Raw genomic sequence first — 19,497 nt, 5'->3', positions numbered from 1 at the left:
ATAGCCTCAGATAATTGTCTGTCTTCCTAACCTCCTTCTATTGAGGAGGAATATAAATGCCTTAATGAAAAATAAAGATGCTAGAGATATCTCCAAATAAAACATTCTCTAAAATGTGTCTTTTGAAATTTTTGCAGTAACAAAGTGTGTGTTGATAAGTGTGAAGGGATTAAGATTGGAACTTAAGTTCTCAAAAAAAATTTTTTTTCATCCCTGGACCTTCTAAACAAAAGATCTGACAACATAGGTTTAGGGTTCTCAACATGGGCAGAGAAGATCAGTTGGTAGAACCTGTGACATGGGAATGTAAAATCAAAATGAATATAAAATAACTAAGTTAAAAATATATTAAAAACCTTATAAGCTATTTACAAGATTTATTTTATTTTATAAGATTTATATTTTATGAGATTTTGTTTTGTTATTTTTATTTTACATTTTATAAGATTTATTAATAATCACTGGAAGTAAAGGAATGAAAAAGTAATTAACTAACAAAATAAAGCCAAGTGCCCAAGCTAATTTACCTGCTCAAAAGGCCCACTCCAACAAAGCTGCTACAGGAAGAAAAGAGCTAGAAGAGGAACTCCACCCAATTTATCTCCTGTCTACATCAGCACCTAATGACAGGAAGTGAATGGAATTCTGGGAATCATAGTTTTTCTGGGGATCTCAGTCTTGCTGGGAATCAGATTTACTGGGGATTGTAGTTTTTAGGGTAACAGATTATAATTTCACATGATAGAGGAAGCTAAATAGAAAACAAACCCCCAAACCCAATGAAAGTGGAGAGTATGCTCTGGGAGTTTTGATTATCTACAGATGTGAAATGGAAGAGAATATTCAGCTTGTTCTGCTTATCCTTAAAGGATACAACACATATTGTTGAGTTGTTTCAGTCCTGTCCAACTCTTTATGACTCTATTTGGGGTTTTCCTGGCAAAGATCCTTGAGTGGGTCACCATTTTCTTCTTCAGCTCATTTGACAGATAAGGAAACTGAGGCAAAAAGGGTGAAGTGACAACCCGTGTTAATAGTGAGCAAGTTATTTAAACTTTCTCAGCGTCAGTTTCCATATTTTTGAAACAGAGAGAAAGCATCACTTCATGAGGTAGTTGGGGGGGACCAAATAAAATATTTGTGGAGGGCTTTGCAAATCTTAAAATGCTATACAAATGCAAACTATTTTATTGATACTCAATAAATGTTGCTTATTTAATTGCTTAATTTTCTGTGAGTGGGCCCTGTGAGACATGGGAATAAATTTTAGAAGGGAATTATAGAAAATTATACAGATAAATGGCTCAATACATAGAGTGCCAGACCTGGAGTCAGGAAAACCTCACCCAGAGTTGGGAGAAAAGAAGGAACCCTTTGTTTTTCTAGTGCCCAGTACACTTTCCAGACTATTTTTGAGAGAAAAGGATGCTAGTGAAATCAGTAGCAGTCTGCCCCTTCTCTACCATCTACTAGCCTCAGATACTTTGCAGCTGTGTGACTGGGAAAGTCACTTAACTCCATTTGCTTAGCCCTTACTGCTCTTCTGCTTTGGAACTGATACTTAGTATTGATTCTAAGATAGCATATAAGGGTTTAAAAAAAAAAAAAAGAAAACCAAATCAGTAAGTTCACATCCAGTCTATTCTCTTATATAATGATTGAGAACTTGGCTGCTAGGCATCCAGAATATAAAATATTTTTGCCCAGATTGATCTACAGCAGTGATTCCCAAAGTGGGTGCCACCGCCCCCTAGTGGGTGCTGCAGTGATCCAGGGGGGCAGTGATGGCCACAGGTGCATTTGTCTTTCCTATGAATTGCTATTAAAATTTTTTAAAATTAATTTCCAGGGCCACTAAGTAATATTTTTTCTGGAAAGGGGGCCGTAAGCCAAAAAAGTTTGGGAACCACTGATCTACAGTATCTCAGGCTGGTGCTTAAACTTGTAAAGGAAGAGAACTGCGTATCTTACCTTAAAAAGGGAGTGGGGGGGCAGCTAGGTGGCTCAGTGGATTAAGACCCAAGAACAAGACATTTCCCAGCTGTGTGACCCTGGGCAAGTCACTTGACCCCCATTGCCTAGTCCTTACCACTCTGCTGCCTTGGAGCCAATACACAATATTAACTCTAAGACAGAAGGTAAGGATTAAAAAAAAAAACTTCAATTTTACTTTTTTTCATTTCCAAGCATTTTCTCCCACCCACCTCCTCGATCCCACTGAAAAGAAAGGGGTGGGGGAGTCCTTGTAATATAGTATAGTCAAGCAAAATAAATCCACACTATAGACATATTTGAAAATTATCTCCCTCCTCCTCTCTACTTTGCAAAAGTTGGGAGTGAGAGGAGCTCAAAGAGTCCATAGGTATGGAATATTATATACACATAAATATATTAAAATGGAATATGTATTTGCTGTACTGATCGGGTTTGTGGATTTTGACCTCTTTTGAAAATATTTTCTTTATCATATGGGATAGCTCTCGGGGTGGGGGTGGTGTGATAATTAAATTAAGTCTACACAAAGGTGAGAAAACCTTCCAACTCTGGGAGGTCCTAACCCACGTGTGCTAGAGTGAGTGACAAATCAGAATCAACGCACCGCTCCCTATGCTTTCTATGGGAAAGTGTCTATTGTGATTGGACACGGAGGCTAAGGGAAGGCACAGGAAGTGACATATATGTGGCCCCTTCCAAAGAGGAAGGGGAGTGAGGCTGCCACTGGTGTGGTGAAGGGGGCCTGAGGGAGCTTCGATGGCTCGTGACCAAGACTGTTCCACATGGTGAGTTTGAAGACTGAATCTTCCTGAACTTCTATTGAGAAACTTCCTTTTATAGAGTCTGTGAGTGGAGTTTGCTCCATTCACCTCCGGGCTTCAGGCCCTTTAAACCCTCGGCTGAGAGTTAAGATATACCTGGACTAATCAGTGAGATAGATTCTTAATGTCTTTCTCTCTCTCTTCTCTCGTGTAAATAAATTTACATAAAGGTCAATTTTGATTTGAGATTATTCTTAATTGATGATTAATAATAGTTCGATCCTCTGGCGACCACCGTTTAATATACTGAACCCATAAAACCCCTTTTTCTCCCTTACAGTGGGGAGGTAATGTGATGGAACACAGGTTATATAGAAATTTAGGTTATATAGAAAAAATGGTAGAATTTATTTTAAAGAAAAATGGAAAATATATGTCTACATTTTGCTTGAATCTATCACCTATCAGGAGATGGACAACATGTTTCATCACATATCATCAAGAGATATGGATGGCCATTGATTTGATTGAATTCTTAAACATTTCAAAGTGGGTTTTCTTTACAATGGTTGTCCTGGTTCTGCTCAGTTCACTTTGCATGAATTCATACATTTATTCCAGGAATCTGAAATTATCTTTCACCATTTTTATAGCACAGTTACTTACCTTTATATGCCATATTTCTCCCCCAGCCATTTCCTAATTGATGGGCATTCTTATGGTTTCCAGTATAGAGAACCTGCTCTATAACCAGAGACTAATCTGAATGGCTTAGGGTGGTCATTCGACACAAAGAATGAAACAGATTGGAAGCACAGCTTGTTAGCTCATAGTACTTAAAAAAATACTGAAGTAGCCACTTTATTATAAAGGAAATTAAAGATCCCCTTCCCCCCAAAACCCAAGAAACTTTCCCACAACTACAGAGAGCAAGATTTTTACTATAGTCAAAACAAAAGCCTTAGAAGCCTCCAGGTGTAGATAAAAAACCTATGCTAAACTATCAACTACATGTGTTATCTTTAAATGAAGCCTGGGACATCTCTGTTAGGTTGGAAAGCCCTGGCATTTCTCAGCTTGATGGCATTAAACAAATTTTTTGAGCCTCATTATTTTACTTTAATTCTGGGCAAAATGCCCTGCCAAGGGTTCAACCTTGGCCATACCAGTCATCTGTGTTATCGGTCAAAGTGGAACAGAGTTAGTCCCCCTCCTGCTGGAGTGCTGAGAGCCCAAAGCTTTTTCAATAAGACTATAATGCATTTTGAAGGAAGGTGAGAATTATGAAAGGAATCAAAAGAGGAATCTCAGGTTTTTATCTTAGATATCCCACTCCAATTTCTTGACCTAATAGGGAGAAAGCCAATACACGGCTCTACCGGTCTGTACTGATCTTTTGAGGGGGTCCAGATAATAATATCTACTTGAGATTCTAATTTCTCTTAATAGCTCCCAACATTCCAGTTCTTTCCTCTTGTCTCCTTTCCTTTTCTGTTCTCTTCCTTTTTCCTTTAACCTTTCCATCAGGATTTTACTTCAAAAATTGAATTTTGGGGGGCAGCTGGGTAGCTCAGTGGATTGGGAGTCAGGCCTAGAGATAGGAGGTCCTAGGTTCAAATCCAGCCTTATACACTTCCAGCTGTGTGACCCTGGGCAAGTCACTTGACCCCCATTGCCCACCCTTACCACTCTTCCACTTAGGAGCCAATAAACAGAAGTTAAGGGTTTTAAAAAAATTGAATTTTGTTTTGTTTGTAACTGTACCCTCCTCAACACTATCTTCTCTCCATCCCCTTCTCTAAATTCCTGACTCCTTCTCTGATGAATTGGATGTATCTTTACACTAAATTGTCTCTGTGTGTGCACAACTCTCCTTTGTCCAGTTCAAATAAGTTTGAGGATTATCTAATGCCCACTCTGTGTTTTGTGTACTCTTCTGCTCATGTACCACAATTTTGAGAAATCATTAATTTTATCTCCCTTTGTACACTAAAAGTATTTCTTTTACCCTTGCTTTTTCTCATCCCCCTCCCCCTTGAAACCTACAGGGAACAAACAAAAAAACCAAAAACCAGTCTATTGCCAGGTCCTCTGTGTATCTTATTTCTTTTTCTCAATACCCTTTGAAGGCATAAATTTTCTGATGAGACACTTGATTCTTCCTTTTCCTATTAAGATATCAGAATTTCTCTAAATCCCTCCTGATTAGAGAAATGCAAATTAAGACAATGCTGATGTATCACCTCATATCTATCAGATTGGCCAATGTGGCAGCAAAGGAAAGTGGTAAATGTTGGAAGGGATGTGGCAAAATTGGGACACTAATGCATTGCTGGTGGAGTTATGAATTGATCCAACCATTCTAAAAGACAATTTGGAATTATGCCCAAAAGGGCTTTGAAAGATTGCCTGTCCTTTGATCCAGCAATACCACTACTAGGTTTGTTTCCCAAAGAGATTTTGTAAAAAATATTTGTACAAAAATATAGCTGCAACTTTTGTGATGGCAAAAAAAAAAAATTAGAAAACAAGGGGGTGTCTATGAATTGGGGAATGATTGAACAAATTGTGGTATGTAACGGTGATATAATACTATTGTGCTAAAAGGAATAATGAACTCGAGTAATTCCATGTGAACTGGAAAGACCTCCAGGAATTGATGCAGAGCGAAAGGAGCAGAACCAGGAGAACATTGTACACAGAGACTCATTATGGCACAATCAAACATAATGGACTTCTCTACTAGCAACAATGCAATGACCCAGGACAATTCTGAAGGGCTTTTGAGAAAGAACACTATCCACATCCAGAGAAAGAACTGTGGGAATAGAAACACAGAAGAAAAAAACACATGATTGATCACATGATTTGATGGGGCTATGATTGGGGATGTTGACTAAATGATCACTCTGTTGCAAATATTAATAATATGGAAATAGGCCTTGATCAATGACACATGTAAAACCCAGTGGAATTGCTCCTCAGCTCTGGGATGCAGGAGGGAGGTGGGGAGGGAAAGAATAAAAACAAATAAATAAATAATAAAGTCAATCCCAAAGAAAATCATTCTGTGGCAAACTCAAGACCTGAAATCTACTGTCTTCATCTGAAAAGTAACTCTCTGGGTTCTTAATTGTTCAGTGGGCTGATCAGTCCTCTGCATGTATAACTCATGCATTTTAAATTGACTTCGAAGCACAAACAGTTATACAAATGTTTACACACACACAAAAAAAGGCCACATGCACAAAAAGTTATTTTTTAAAGGGGAGTCTATATCGTGTACTCTAACTGGGACATACCAAATTGCCTAGTAAAACATGCAGTTGGCATTTAGTCATGAAAAAAAAATTTGTAAGAGTTATTGGAGATTCTGGAAAAGGTGCAAAGAATGATAGTTTAGGTAATGTTTTTTAAGTGTACTCAAAGGAAGAAAATAAAAGATTTGGGCAGGTTAGCAGGGAGGTAAACTATAGTTTGCAGAACATAAGCAGAACATTCCACATGCATCCTAGATGTTATAGTGGAGAGAGTTCTCAATGCTTAAAAAAAAATGACCTGTGTTATTCCCAACTACTTATAATGCAAATCATCTCAGGAAAACAATGATCCAGGAATATTCTGAAAGACTTATGACAAGGACAGCTATCTACCTCAAGAGAAAGAATTATTCAAGTTCAAATGCAGATCAAAGCACACTATTTTTAACTTTAGTTATTTGTATTTGTATTTTGAGGTTTTTTTTTTTAATTCTCTTATAAAATGACCAATGTAATAACCCAGATCAAATTGCTTACCATCTCTGGAAGGTGGGGAGCAAGGGAGAAGGAGGGAGGGAGACCATTTTCATTCATCTTATAAGTTCAGAAAACGTTTGTTGAAATTTGTTTTTACATGTAAATGGGAAATTTTTTTATTTTTAGAAAAATTTTCCATGGTTACAGAATTCATGTTTTTACTTTACCCTTCAACCCCTCAAACACCCCTTCCTTTCCTCTTCTCCCTTTCCCCTCCCCTCCCCCCCCCCATAGCTAACTTGCATTTCCATTGTTTTTAACACGTATGGTCAGTCAAGACTTATTTACATATTATTGATAGTTACACTGGTGTGGTCTTTTTGGGTCTACATCCCTAATCATGTCCTCATCAACCCAAGTGTTCAAGCAATTGTTTTTCTTCTGTGTTTCCACTCCTGTAATTCTTCCTCTGAATGTGGGTAGCATTCTTTTCCATAAATCCCTCAGAATTGTCTTGGGTCATTGCATTGCTGCTAGTACAGAAGTCTATTACATTCGATTTTACCACAGTGCATCAGTCTCTGTGTACAATGTTCTTCTGGCTCTGCTCCTTTCACTCTGCATCAATTCCTGGAGGTCTTTCCAGTTCACATGGAATTCCTCCAGTTTATTATTCCTTTGAGCACAATAGTGTTCCATCACCAACATATACCACAATTTGTTCACCCATTCCCCAATTGAAGGGCATACCCTTGCTTTCCAGTTTTTTGCCACCACAAAAAGCATGGCTATAAATATTTCGTACAAGTCTGTTTATCTATGATTTCTTTGGGGTACAATCCCAGCAATGGTATGGCTGGATCAAAAGGCAGGCATTCTTTTATTGCTCTTTGGGCATAGTTCCAAATTGCCATCCAGAATGGTTGGATCAATTCACAACTCCACCAACAGTGCATTAACGTCCCAATTTTGCCACATCCCCTCCAACATTCATTACTCTCCCCTTCTGTCATTTTAGCCAATCTGCTAGGTGTGAGGTGGTACCTCAGAGTTGTTTTGATTTGCATTTCTCTAATTATTAGAGATTTAGAACACTTTCTCATGTGCTTATTGATACTTTTGATTTCTTTATCTGAAAATTGTCTATTCATGTCCCTTGCCCATTTATCAATTGGGGAATGGCTTGATTTTTTATGCAATTGATTTAACTCCTTGTATATTTGAGTAATTAGACTTCTGTCAAAATTTTTTGTTATAAAGATTTTTTCCCGGTTTGTTGTTTCCCTTCTGATTTTGGTTGCATTGGTTTTGTTCATACAAAAACTTTTTAATTTAATATAATCAAAATTATTTACTTTACATTTTCTAATTTTTTTCTAACTCTTGCTTGGTTTTAAAATCTTTCCTTTCCCAGAGATCTGACAAGTATACTATTCTGTATTCACCTAATTTACTTAGTTTCCTTCTTTATATTCAAGTCTTTCACCCATTCTGAATTTATCTTAGTGTAGGGTGTTAGATGTTGATCTAAACCTAATCTCTCCCATGTTGTTTTCCAATTCTCCCAGAAGTTTTTGTCAAATAGTGGATTTTTGTCCCAAAAGTTGGGCTCTTTGGGTTTATCATACACTGTTTTGCTGACGTCACTTACCCCAAGTCTATTCCACTGATCCTCCCTTCTATCTCTTAGCCAGTACCATATTGTTTTGATAACTGCTGCTTTATAGTATAGCTTAATATCTGGTACTGCTAGGCCCCCTTCCTTCACATTTTTTTTCATTATTTCCCTTGATATTCTTGATCTTTTGTTCTTCCAAATAAACTTTGTTATAGTTTTTTTTCTAATTCAGTAAAAAAGTGTTTTGGTAGTTTGATAGGTATGGCACTAAATAAGTAATTTAATTTGGGTAGAATGGTCGTTTTTATTATGTTAGCTTGTCCTACCCATGAGCACTCAATGTTTTTACAATTGTTTAGACCTAGTTTTAATTGTTTGGAAAGTGTTTTGTAGTTATGTTCGTAAAATTCCTGTGTTTGTTTTGGTAGATAGATTCCTAAGTATTTTATATTGTCTAGGGTGATTTTAAATGGTGTTTCTCTTTCTATCTCTTGCTGCTGTGATGTGTTGGAAATATATAGAAATGCTGATGATTTATGTGTATTTATTTTGTATCCTGCAACTTTGCTAAAGTTGTTGATTATTTCTACTAGCTTTTTAGTTGATTCTCTAGGATTTTTTAAGTAGACCATCATATCATCTGCAAAGAGTGATAGCTTAGTCTCCTCATTGCCTATTTTAATACCTTCAATTTCTTTTTCTTCTCTTATTGCTACTGCTAGTGTTTCTAGTACAATGTTAAATAATAGAGGTGATAATGGCCATCCTTGTTTCACACCTGATCTTATTGGAAAGGCTTCTAATTTATCCCCATTGCATATTATGTTTGTTGGTGGTTTAAGATATTGTAATATGGGAATAAAGCACAGTGGATGGGGTTTGTGGGTCCCTAAGTCAGTAGGTGGGAAAGGAGGGTACAATGGTGGAGGTAGTAAGTTGAGGTAATAGGAGATGTAAGGGAATGGCTGAGTTTAGGGTAATATAAGATGATGAAGTTGAATGAGTGTCAAGGGGAGAGGGTGAGTTATTGGGCAGGCAGCTGCAGCAGGGAGATACAGACTGGGTACACAGGCTTGAGACAGAGGACACTGAAGGGAAATAGGCTGAACCCTTCAGGTAGGAAGGGCACTTCTACAGACAAAGGGTTAGGGCCAGCCAGAAATGGTTTGAAACTAACTAGAGGGCTTTCTAGTCAGTTTCTCAGGTTCACAAAGGAACAGTCCTGAGGCTCTTCCCTGTCTGTGAAATAAAAGGACTTCTCAGAGGAAGTATAGGGATCACCACTTCCTCCAAGATGGATGCCTCCAGCTCCCCTCAAGACCCAAAGAGAAACTATTCCTTTCTCTCTCCTTATCCCTCTTTTATCATTCAACCAAAGATTTAGGAGAAGGTTTGATTAAATGACAACAGGGTTTATTAAGTTTCAGGGTTGATTGTAAAGGACAGAGGGATACAAGGTTTCTCTAACAACCACCTAGGGAGAAGCTTCAGGTGGGGGAGGGACACAGGAATGTGAGACTGAGAAAGGGCCTGCCCTCACTCAGTCCTGGGAGGTTTTGTTGCCTTTAGGGTTAGGGAAGTTACACACAATGAATCAGCTGTGGTCTAACTATCGAGTGAAGATGTTATTTGACTCCTAAGGTTTCATAAACTGTAGCTAAAATTTTATTCATGAAATGAGACCCAGAATCTGATGCAATGTGTAGCAGAATAGAGAATCAGGGTATCAATTCTCTCAGTAAGATTTTCACAACAAATGCTGAGGTGTTACGTTTCGCTGGAAAAGCTTCTGGCCACTTAGTTAATCTATCCACTATCACTAAAGCATATCTGTAACCTTGACTCCTTGGCATTGTGATGTAATCAATTTGTAAGCATTCAGATTATAAGCAAATGGTTTGCCTCCCAGACTGTAGACTTGTAATTGTCTGGTTGAATTGCATACAAATTTTGCACCTTTGTGAAACTCTCATAGCAACTTCATATATGCCCCTTGCATTCCAAAACCTATTTATGGAATCTGCCATGCCCAGACTTCCATAATGCCCTTTCTGCAGTAGTGCATTGCAAAAGGTGAAATATAAGGATTTAGGTAGCATAGGTTTTCCATTTGCCCCCAGTCAAACTCTGTTAACAAGGTATGCACTGTGATGTTTCTTCCAATCCTTCACTTCCTTTGGGGAGTATGTGTTTTTGAGATCATCTTCCTCCACCAAAGATAAGTTCAGAATTGTAAGTGGTCCATACTTTGCTGTGTATTTGGCTGTAATATCTGCACGTTTGCTCCGTAATTCCACTGGCCCTTGGATTTTGGTGTGAGCCTTGCAATGAATGACTGACACTTGGGCTGGTAATTGGATTGTGTCCAACAACTGACTGATTAAATTCCCATATGCTATTTGTTTGCTGTTGGATGTAATGAAGCCTCGATTTTTCCAGATTTCAGCAGAATGATGCACGACTGAGAAAGCATAATGAGAATCGGTAAAAATGTTTGCTTTATGATTTTCGGCAAGCTTCAGAGCATGTATCAAACCAAGTAATTCTGCTCCTTGAGCACACATGGTAGATGGTAATGATGAGTACCAAAGGGTCTCAGAGGCTGTCACTATGGCTGCTCCAGTATATCTCTGATTGTCTACTATATATGACGATCAATCTGTGAATAAGGTCATATCGGAGTTTTTCATGGCCTTGTAATCTAAATCTGGTCTTGTTTTATGCACGATGTTAAGTGCATCTTCACAGATATGTAGCCTTTCTCCCTCCAGAGGTAAATCTGGAATCAGAGTTGCAGGATTTAAGTTTCTGCACCTGTGAAAAGTTATATTTTCATTAGCCAAGAAGATTTCTTGATATTGTGATAGTCTTTGGGAAGTGAACGCTTGTAATGTGGTGTTTCTTAAAGTAGATTCCACTTGGTGGGGGGAAAATACTTTCAGTTCACTCCCTAATACCAAGGATAAAGATTTTCTAATCATGATGGCTATAGCAGCTATGGCTTTTAAACAAGCCGGTATACCACAAATCACCGAATCTAATTTTGAGCTGTAGTAGGCAACTGGTCTTAACCTATTCCTGAATGATTGTGTGAAAACACTAGAGGCTATCCCTTTATCTTCGTGTACATAAAGAAGAAATTGTTTGTCATGATCAGGGATACCTAGGGCTGGAGCTGATAGAGTAAGTGATTTTAATTTCTCTATTGCATGGACATGATCTTTTGCACTACAATATATACTGTTTATTATTTTTAGGAAAGGACCTTCTATTCCTATACTTTCTAGTATTTTCAGTAGGAATGGGTGTTGTATTTTGTCAAAGGTTTTTTCAGCATCTATTGAGATAATCATGTGGTTTTTGTTGGTTTGCTTATTGATATGGTCAATTATGTGGATGGTTTTCCTAATGTTGAACCATCCTTGCCTTCCTGGTATAAATCCCACCTGATCATGATGAATAACCTTCTTGATCACTTGCTGGAGTATTTTTGCTAGTATTCTATTTAAGATTTTTGCATCTATGTTCATTAGGGAGATTGGTCTGTAATTTCCTTTCTCTATTTTTGATCTACCTGGCTTTGGAATCAGTACCATATTTGTGTCATAAAATGAATTTGGTAAGACTCCTTCTTTGCTTATTATATCAAATAATTTGTATAGTAATTGTTCTTTGAATGTTTGATAGAATTCACTTGTGAATCCAAGATGGAGGCTTAGCGAATCTTAAAACCTCCACACCCTTGCACACAGAGATAGAAAACAATGTGCTTCGAGAAGAAAGAGGACCAAATCTAACCCTACCACAGCATAACTAAAGAGGTATGCCAATAAAAAGGCTTCGATTCTTAAACTTTCGAGTCTGAGAACATAGAAGGGGAATCCCAGGATCTCAGGATGCCTCCCCCACATGCTGTGTGGAGTCTCCAGTGGCCCAGGAAATCTCAGGGCCTGTGGGTGCACCAGTCAGGAGAGAGGGTCATGCTGGCACCAGACTCAGGGAGTTAAACACAGGTACTGGAGAGGTGACTGGGGGAGAAAACCAGAGAAACACAGCAAAAACACTGGAAGATGGTGGCTTAGGGAGAGCCAAACCCCAGACTGCAGACAGCTTGGCTTCCTCATACTGAGACAGAGAATGCAGGGCTTCAAGAGGAAAGAAAACCAGATCAAACACAGCAGACAGCACAGGGGAACCCCACTATTGGAGAGCTCAGTTCAGTGTAAATGCTCCTTCTTGTCCCCCCACATTTTTGTCTGTTTGTTTGTTTTTCCCTCCCCTCGAGGTTTTAGCCTCAGGGCAGATAAAGTAGTAAGATTAATCCAATCAATAGAGGATTAATCCCAACAATTGGACAGACAAGAAGTCTTCAGAGGGCAGAGAAAGTAACTACAAACCTCCATTGCCAGCTAGGGGAAGTTCTTTCATCAAAGATCATTAAATACATCTGCTCAAACTAGCAGAACAAGGAAGGGGAAAAACATGAGTAAGCAATAGAAAAAGAGAAAAGAAATCACAATTGACAGCTTCTTTCAAGGAAGTGAAAAGAGAGCAAATGAAACAGAAATAGAAGAAAAGGAAGTAGTTCCAGGGAACTGGACACAGGCTTTGGAAGATCTCAAAATTCAATTAACTCAAGAATTTAAAACTCAATTAACTCAAGAACTTCAGGAACTCAAAAAGCAATCAAGAGAGGCTGAAGACAATTTTAAAAAGAAAATACATGAACTAAAACAAGAAAAAGTCTTAAAAGCCAGAATTGGCCAGCTTGAAAATGAAGCAAAGAAGGCAAAAGATGATCTACAAAGAAAATCAGACCAGAAAGAGAAGGATGACCAAAAATCCAGGGATGAAATTCAGTCTTTAAAAAACAGAACTCAACAATTAGAAGCAAATGACTTCACAAGGCAACAAGAATATATTAAACAAAATTTAAAAAATGAAAAATTTCAGGAGAATATGAAACACCTCATTGATTCAACCAAAGATCTGGAGAACAGAGCTAGAAGAGACAACTTAAGAATTATTGGTTTACCAGAACATCATGAAAAAAGAAAAAGTTTAGGTAGATTTTACAAGAAATTATCAGAGAAAATTACCCAGAAATTCTTGAACAAGAGGGAAAAGTGGAAATCAACAGAATCCACAGGTTACCTCCTACATTTAATCCACAACTGACAACTTCCAGGAATATTATAGCCAAATTCAAAAACTATCAGACCAAGGAAAAAATATTACAAGCTGCTAAAAAGAAGTCATTCAGATATCAGGGAACTACAGTTAGGATAACACAGGATCTGGCTGCATCTACATTGAAGGACCAGAAGGCATGAAACACAGTATTCCGGAAAGCAAGAGAACTGGGTCTACAACCAAGAATCAACTATCCAGCAAGACTAACTATATTATTGCAGGGGAAAGTATGGTCATTCAATAAAATTGAAGACTTCCAAACATTCATCAAGAAAAAAAGTTTGCTGCCCAAACCCAGAACTCAAGAGAATCAACATAAGGTTATTAAGAGAATGGGGGGAGGAGAAAAAAATTCTTTTCTTTAAGGGATGCAACAAGTTCAATCAATTTATATCCCAAGAAGAAAAGAAGGTATTGGCAAATATTAAAAATTATTATTACCAACAGGGTAACTAGAAGAAGTTTACATAGAGGGAACAGGGACAAACTGTATAGGATGAAATGTCAAGCAATATATAAATATATATATGTAGGTAGGTAGGTAGGTTATACAAAATTGGGGGAGAAGATAATAATAAGAAAAATAGGAAAACAAACAAAAAGGAATAAATTTCTATTCCATAAAGAAGCACGTGGGACCAACAGGGAAAAATACACTGTAAAGGTAAAGAGGTTAGAGAGAGGAAATATTCAATACTTAAGTGCATTGAAATCAACTTAGAGAAGAACAATCAGATCCATAGGGGCAGATAATTGATTCTTGCCCTATAGAGAAGTAGAAAAGTAACAAACAGACTGGTGGGGAGGGAAGCAATACTAGGGAGGGAGAGGGCTTGGGGGGAGCTCGGTGTGGCTTTAAAGAACAATAAGAGGGGAATAAGAAGGTAGGGGGGAGAAAGGGAAGTACAACAAGGGAGGGGATTATAGGAACTGATTAAAAACAAAACACTGGTATAGAAGGAAACAGTGAAAGAAGAAAGGACAGGACTAGGAGAGAGAATCAAAATGTCTGGGAATGCACAGTTGATAATTATAACTCTGAATGTGAATGGGCTGAACTCTCCCATAAAAAGGAAGCAAATAGCAGAGTGGATTAGAAACCAAAATCCAACCATATGTTGTCTACAAGAAACACACATAAGACAGACAGGTATACATAGAGTGAAAATGAGAGGATAGAGCAAAATCTTTTGGGCTTCAAATGAGAAAAAGAAAGCAGGGGTGGCTATCATGATCTCTGACAGAGCCAAAGTAAAAATAGATAAGGTTAAAAGAGATAGGGAAGGTAACTACATCCTAATAAAAGGCAGTATAAACAATGAAGAAATATCAGTACTCAATATGTATGTACCAAATGGTATAGCTTCCAAATTTCTAAAGGAGAAGCTAGTGGAGCTCAAGGAGGAAATAGATAGCAAAACCATACTAGTGGGGGACCTCAACCTTCCCCTATCAGATCTAGATAAATCAAACCAAAAAATAAATAAGGAAGCAATAAGAGAGGTGAATGAAACCCTAGAAAAATTAGAATTAATAGATATATGGAGAAAAATAAATAGGGACAAAAAGGAATACACCTTCTTTTCAGCAGCACATGGAACATTCACAAAGATAGACCATGTAATAGGGCACAGAAACATGGCAAACAACAGGAAAAAAGCAGAAATAATAAATGTAACCTTCTCAGATCATAATGCAATAAGAATAATTATTAGTAAGAATACATGGAAAGGCAAACCAAAAACTAATTGGAAATTAAATAATATGATTCTCCAAAATAATTTAGTGAAAGAACAAATCACAGAAACAATTAATAATTTCATTGAAGACAATGACAATGATGAGACATCTTACCCAAACCTATGGGATGCAGCCAAAGCAGTTCTAAGGGGAAAATTTATATCACTGAGTGCATATATTAACAAATTAGGGAGGGCAGAGTTAATGAATTGGGCATGCAACTTAAAAAACTAGAACATGAACAAATTAAAAATCCTCAGATGAAAACTAAATTAGAAATACTAAAAATTAAAGGAAAAATTAATAAAATCTAATGTAAAAGAACTATTGAATTAATAAATAAGACTAGAAGCTGGTATTTTGAAAAAACAGATAAAATAGACAAAGTACTAGTTAATCTAATTAAAAAAGGAAAGAAGAAAACAAAATCATCAGTATTAAAGATGAAAAGGGAGACTTCACCTCTAATGAAGAGGAAATTAAGGCAATCATTAAAAACTATTTTGCCCAATTATATGGCAATAAATTTAGCAATTTAGGTGATATGGATGAATATTTGCAAAAATATAAATTGCCTAGATTAACAGCAGAAGAAATAGAATACTTAAATAATCCAATATCAGAAAAAGAAATTGAGTAGGCCATCAAATAGAATATTTTTTTGTAGAGAGCCAGAAATAAACAGTTTAATCTGTAAATCCTACCAGATCCAGTTAAAGCTGATGATTATAACTAATTGCTGACTCCTTTCATTATTAAAAAGTTTTCCTGTGTAATAAATCATTTTAATTTAAAGAAAAGGGGAAAATATGTGGGAAGCCAATAAGAGAATAGATTAAAAATCTGAGATTCCTCTTTTGACCCCTTTTATGATCCTTGTGATTTCTTGTTGAAAAGTATTGTGGCCTTATTGAAGAGCTTTAGGTTCCTAGTGGGCCAGCATTTAAAAGGTTAACACTCTCCCACTTTGGCCAGGAATGTAGCTGCCTGGTATAGCCAAGGCCAAAACCTTAGCAGGGACAATTCAACCCTGAGAAAAATATTCCCCGACTTGGCTTTCTGATAAGAACCCAGTCAAAATTCAGCCTTGGCCTTGGTCTGTTCTGAAGCCAATGAGACTTCTTGTGTTTTGATATGACATAATTTATAACTTCTATGCATCTGCAAAGTTTCGGGGAGGTTCTTTTGTGTGAAATGAGTCTTGAAATATATATAATAAACTCCATGCTCCTGGACACAGAGCTGGAAGCATGAGCTAAAAGATCTTCAGTGTCCATTACTTCCTTATCAACTAAACTGTCCTTATCATATTATCAGAGATGATAAAAAGATCTCAATAATTTTTTAAATTAAGAATAATAAATATTTGTTAGGCATAAACACATTTAAAAATGCAAACATTAACTGCAAAGTTGTCTTCTCTCCTATTCTTAGACTATGTAATAGGAATGGGAGGAAGAAAAGGGGAAAGAACTCAAACTTTTAGAGCATTCAAAATAAGGGATTCATAATGAATGCCTTGAAAGTCACCAGAAAAGTATTATTCTTTCTTCTTCACAAAGAAGTGTAAAACTTTGGGAGTGAAGTGGGATGCCAGGATCTTGTATTCTGTTCAGTCTCTGAAAGGCATTCCTAGACTAATCCTTGAACATGAATGATGTTTCGTTTTAACCTCTCCAAAATGGGTCTGATCTCTTTCCCTAACTCTTTGATGAAAGCTTGAAGTTCTGCATATTTGCTTTGTGGTACTTGGCTCCCCCTGTACCCTGGGTATATCCTAGAAATGGGGATCCATAGTTATTGATCAGTCGCCAGTACTGGGTAGATGTTGAAATATTAGTGGAAGAAGAGTAGATATTCACAGCCAGAGAGACGGAAGAGCTCTGCTTTGGGCATTGAAGTTGTACCTCTGAGACCTACCCAAATAGGAGAGGGGCTCACAGGTCCCTCAGTGGTGTGTTAGAGGGATTGAAGGGTTGATCCTTTAAGCATAATTTCTACCAGATTGCTTTCCAGTTTTCCCAACAGTTTTTAATCAACTAGGGAGTTTCCCCTAGGTAATTCATGTTTTTTACTTTATCAAACAATGTGTTATTGAGTTCTATTGTTTCTGAATCTCCCTGGTCTAATCTGTTCCACTGATCTCTAATTTTTAGTCAAAACCACATGGTTTTGAAGACTGCTGCTTCATAATATAATTTGAGCTCTGAAAGTACCATTTTCCCTTCATCTTTACTTATTTTCATTTCATTTAATTTTCTAGATCATTTGTTTTTCCAAATGAAATTTTAAAAAAGTTTATTTTGTCAAGTGTGGGAAGCCGTTCTATGTATTAAAGCCTTTGGAGAAATAGGATCAAATTTAGGGCCTGTTATCTGGATTCCCTACGTGACCAATCCAGGCTGAGGCAGTCTTTGTGTTTGGTCCTGGTCACCTGAGCCCCAAAAGGCTCTGGTACCAGCAGGGTAGGTTAATCCAAAATCAACTTGATCCCTCCAAGAAGGCTATTAGGAGTCATTTAGAGAAACAGAGTCTGTAACAGATATTTTATCTGGATCCCATTACAAAATCATTGGCAAGTAAAACTGTGTGTATGATTTTCTGCACTGCATGTCAGGATGCAGACTGAATGGGCTATCTAAGATAAAAATCTGAGGCTCCTCTTTTGACTCAGTCTTTGATCCTCACCTTTTTTACAATTCTTATTGGAGAGCTTTGAAGTGGCAGACCAGCATCTACAGAGTTAATGATTCCTTTCCTAACAAATGTTAATTAGATAAGAGTGCATATTCAGATTAGAACTGGCTCCTTTAGGATTTGACTGGTGAGCATCTCCCTGGGATATTTCCTCTCCCAGAATTATCCTCTCCTGAAATTGGGGTTTGGAATTTGACCATTTGTCTTTGCATCTGTATTCTTTAGACTTCAATGGATTATGCGTGATTTATTGCCCCTTACCAACTGTGACTTCTTTTTACTTGAGAAAGGTATATAATAAACTTCCATGCCCGCAGAATTCGGAACAGCATGGGCTAACCACTAGTCTAGTTGTTCTCATATTTTCTTTCTCCTGCCTTAACCATCCTATGCCACCACGCCGCTCGGGATCCCAAAAAATCATATAGAGGCATGGCTCCCTATAGTCAAGCTCTGTAATGTATCCCCTGGATAATTTCATTAGTATAGCATTTCATTAAAAGTGTAAATTACTTCTGGTAGTATTGGCATTTTTATTATATTGGTATGGTCTAGCCATGAGCACTAAATCTTTCTCCAACTCTACTGGGAAAGAAATAAATAGCAAAAACAATTTGACATTTGGAGGCCAGAAGCAGGGTTCCCCTGCTTTGGGATTTGATGGATCCCTAGAGTGAGCCCTGATAAACATCACATAGATCAGGTTAGGAGGGTGCAGTCAGGCACAAAATGGGGTTGCCAATCCCAAGAGAGGATGGGCTGGGGCATCCCCAGCTCTTGGGATTCCAGGTCTCCAACTCAAATTAATCTCAACACCCCCAGAATTCCCAATTGATCTACCTTCCAAGTCCTGAAAGGTTCCCCACCCCCACCCCCCAATCAGCTGGTATGGTTCACAAGTTTCACTCCTCAGGGTCCACAGTGGTAGGACAAAGTGCAGATCTGAAAGTCTACCTAGGAGACTCCAAGGACACTAATCTCACAAATTGCTTAGGTTGCTGCTTTTTCAGAAGACTTTCTAGAGGATGTGCCAGGGTTCTTTGAGGAGTAGGTAAGGGCTATACTTTCCCAGAGATGGGAAGAGGGAGAGAGGGATGACTGGAGGGCCTAGGTACCTCCATGTTGCTCCAAACCAGGGACCCCTCTCCCATCACACACACAGACTAGAAGCTGCAACGGGAAGAAACTGCAGCCAGCTCATGCCCTCATCTCCACTCCCCTATTCAGAGCTGGATGGCCATCCCATCACCCATGCTGATGAACACTGGAAAACAACCCTCACGCACACAGAATTTAGAGGAAAAAGGAAAAAGAAGGGATACCCTATGGCCCAGCAACCCAAATCCACCCACCTGTCTCCTCTTCAACTCGGGACCCTGGCAATCAGGCTGCACTTCTCAGGTTAGATAAGAGCCCAGGCTTTCAGGCTCGAGTTGGGCATTGCCAGCAGACAAGACCCCTTCCTAACCTTAGCCTGGCCTTAAACCTACTCAGCCTCACTGTTTCCCGGGACTCCCTATTCCAAGCTTTCACGGAGGGAATGTGTCTCCCTCAAGTGCACCTTCAGAAAGAAAGACTGAAAGAAAGTGATGGAGGTGGGCAGTGATAAAAGAGGGACCCCCATGCTCTGAAGGCTTGTGCTTTCACCACTTAGCACTAGTTAAGCATAGATTGCAAAACCTGTATTATTAACACTAGCTAGGCATAAATTGCAAAATCTGTATTGCTAAGCGTTTAACTGTTGTATATTATTAAT

At 38.0% G+C, this 19,497-nt stretch overlaps 1 pseudogene; it reads right to left on the bottom strand.

Moving 5' to 3' along the window:
- Positions 1–16,598: 16,598 nt before the first annotated feature.
- LOC123241240 lies at positions 16,599–18,862 on the bottom strand (annotated as a pseudogene).
- Positions 18,863–19,497: the final 635 nt, after the last annotated feature.

The sequence above is a fragment of the Gracilinanus agilis genome, chromosome 3 (genome assembly GCF_016433145.1).
Source record: "Gracilinanus agilis isolate LMUSP501 chromosome 3, AgileGrace, whole genome shotgun sequence".
Lineage (NCBI taxonomy): Eukaryota > Metazoa > Chordata > Mammalia > Didelphimorphia > Didelphidae > Gracilinanus > Gracilinanus agilis.
This window is presented reverse-complemented; position numbering and strand designations above follow the sequence as displayed.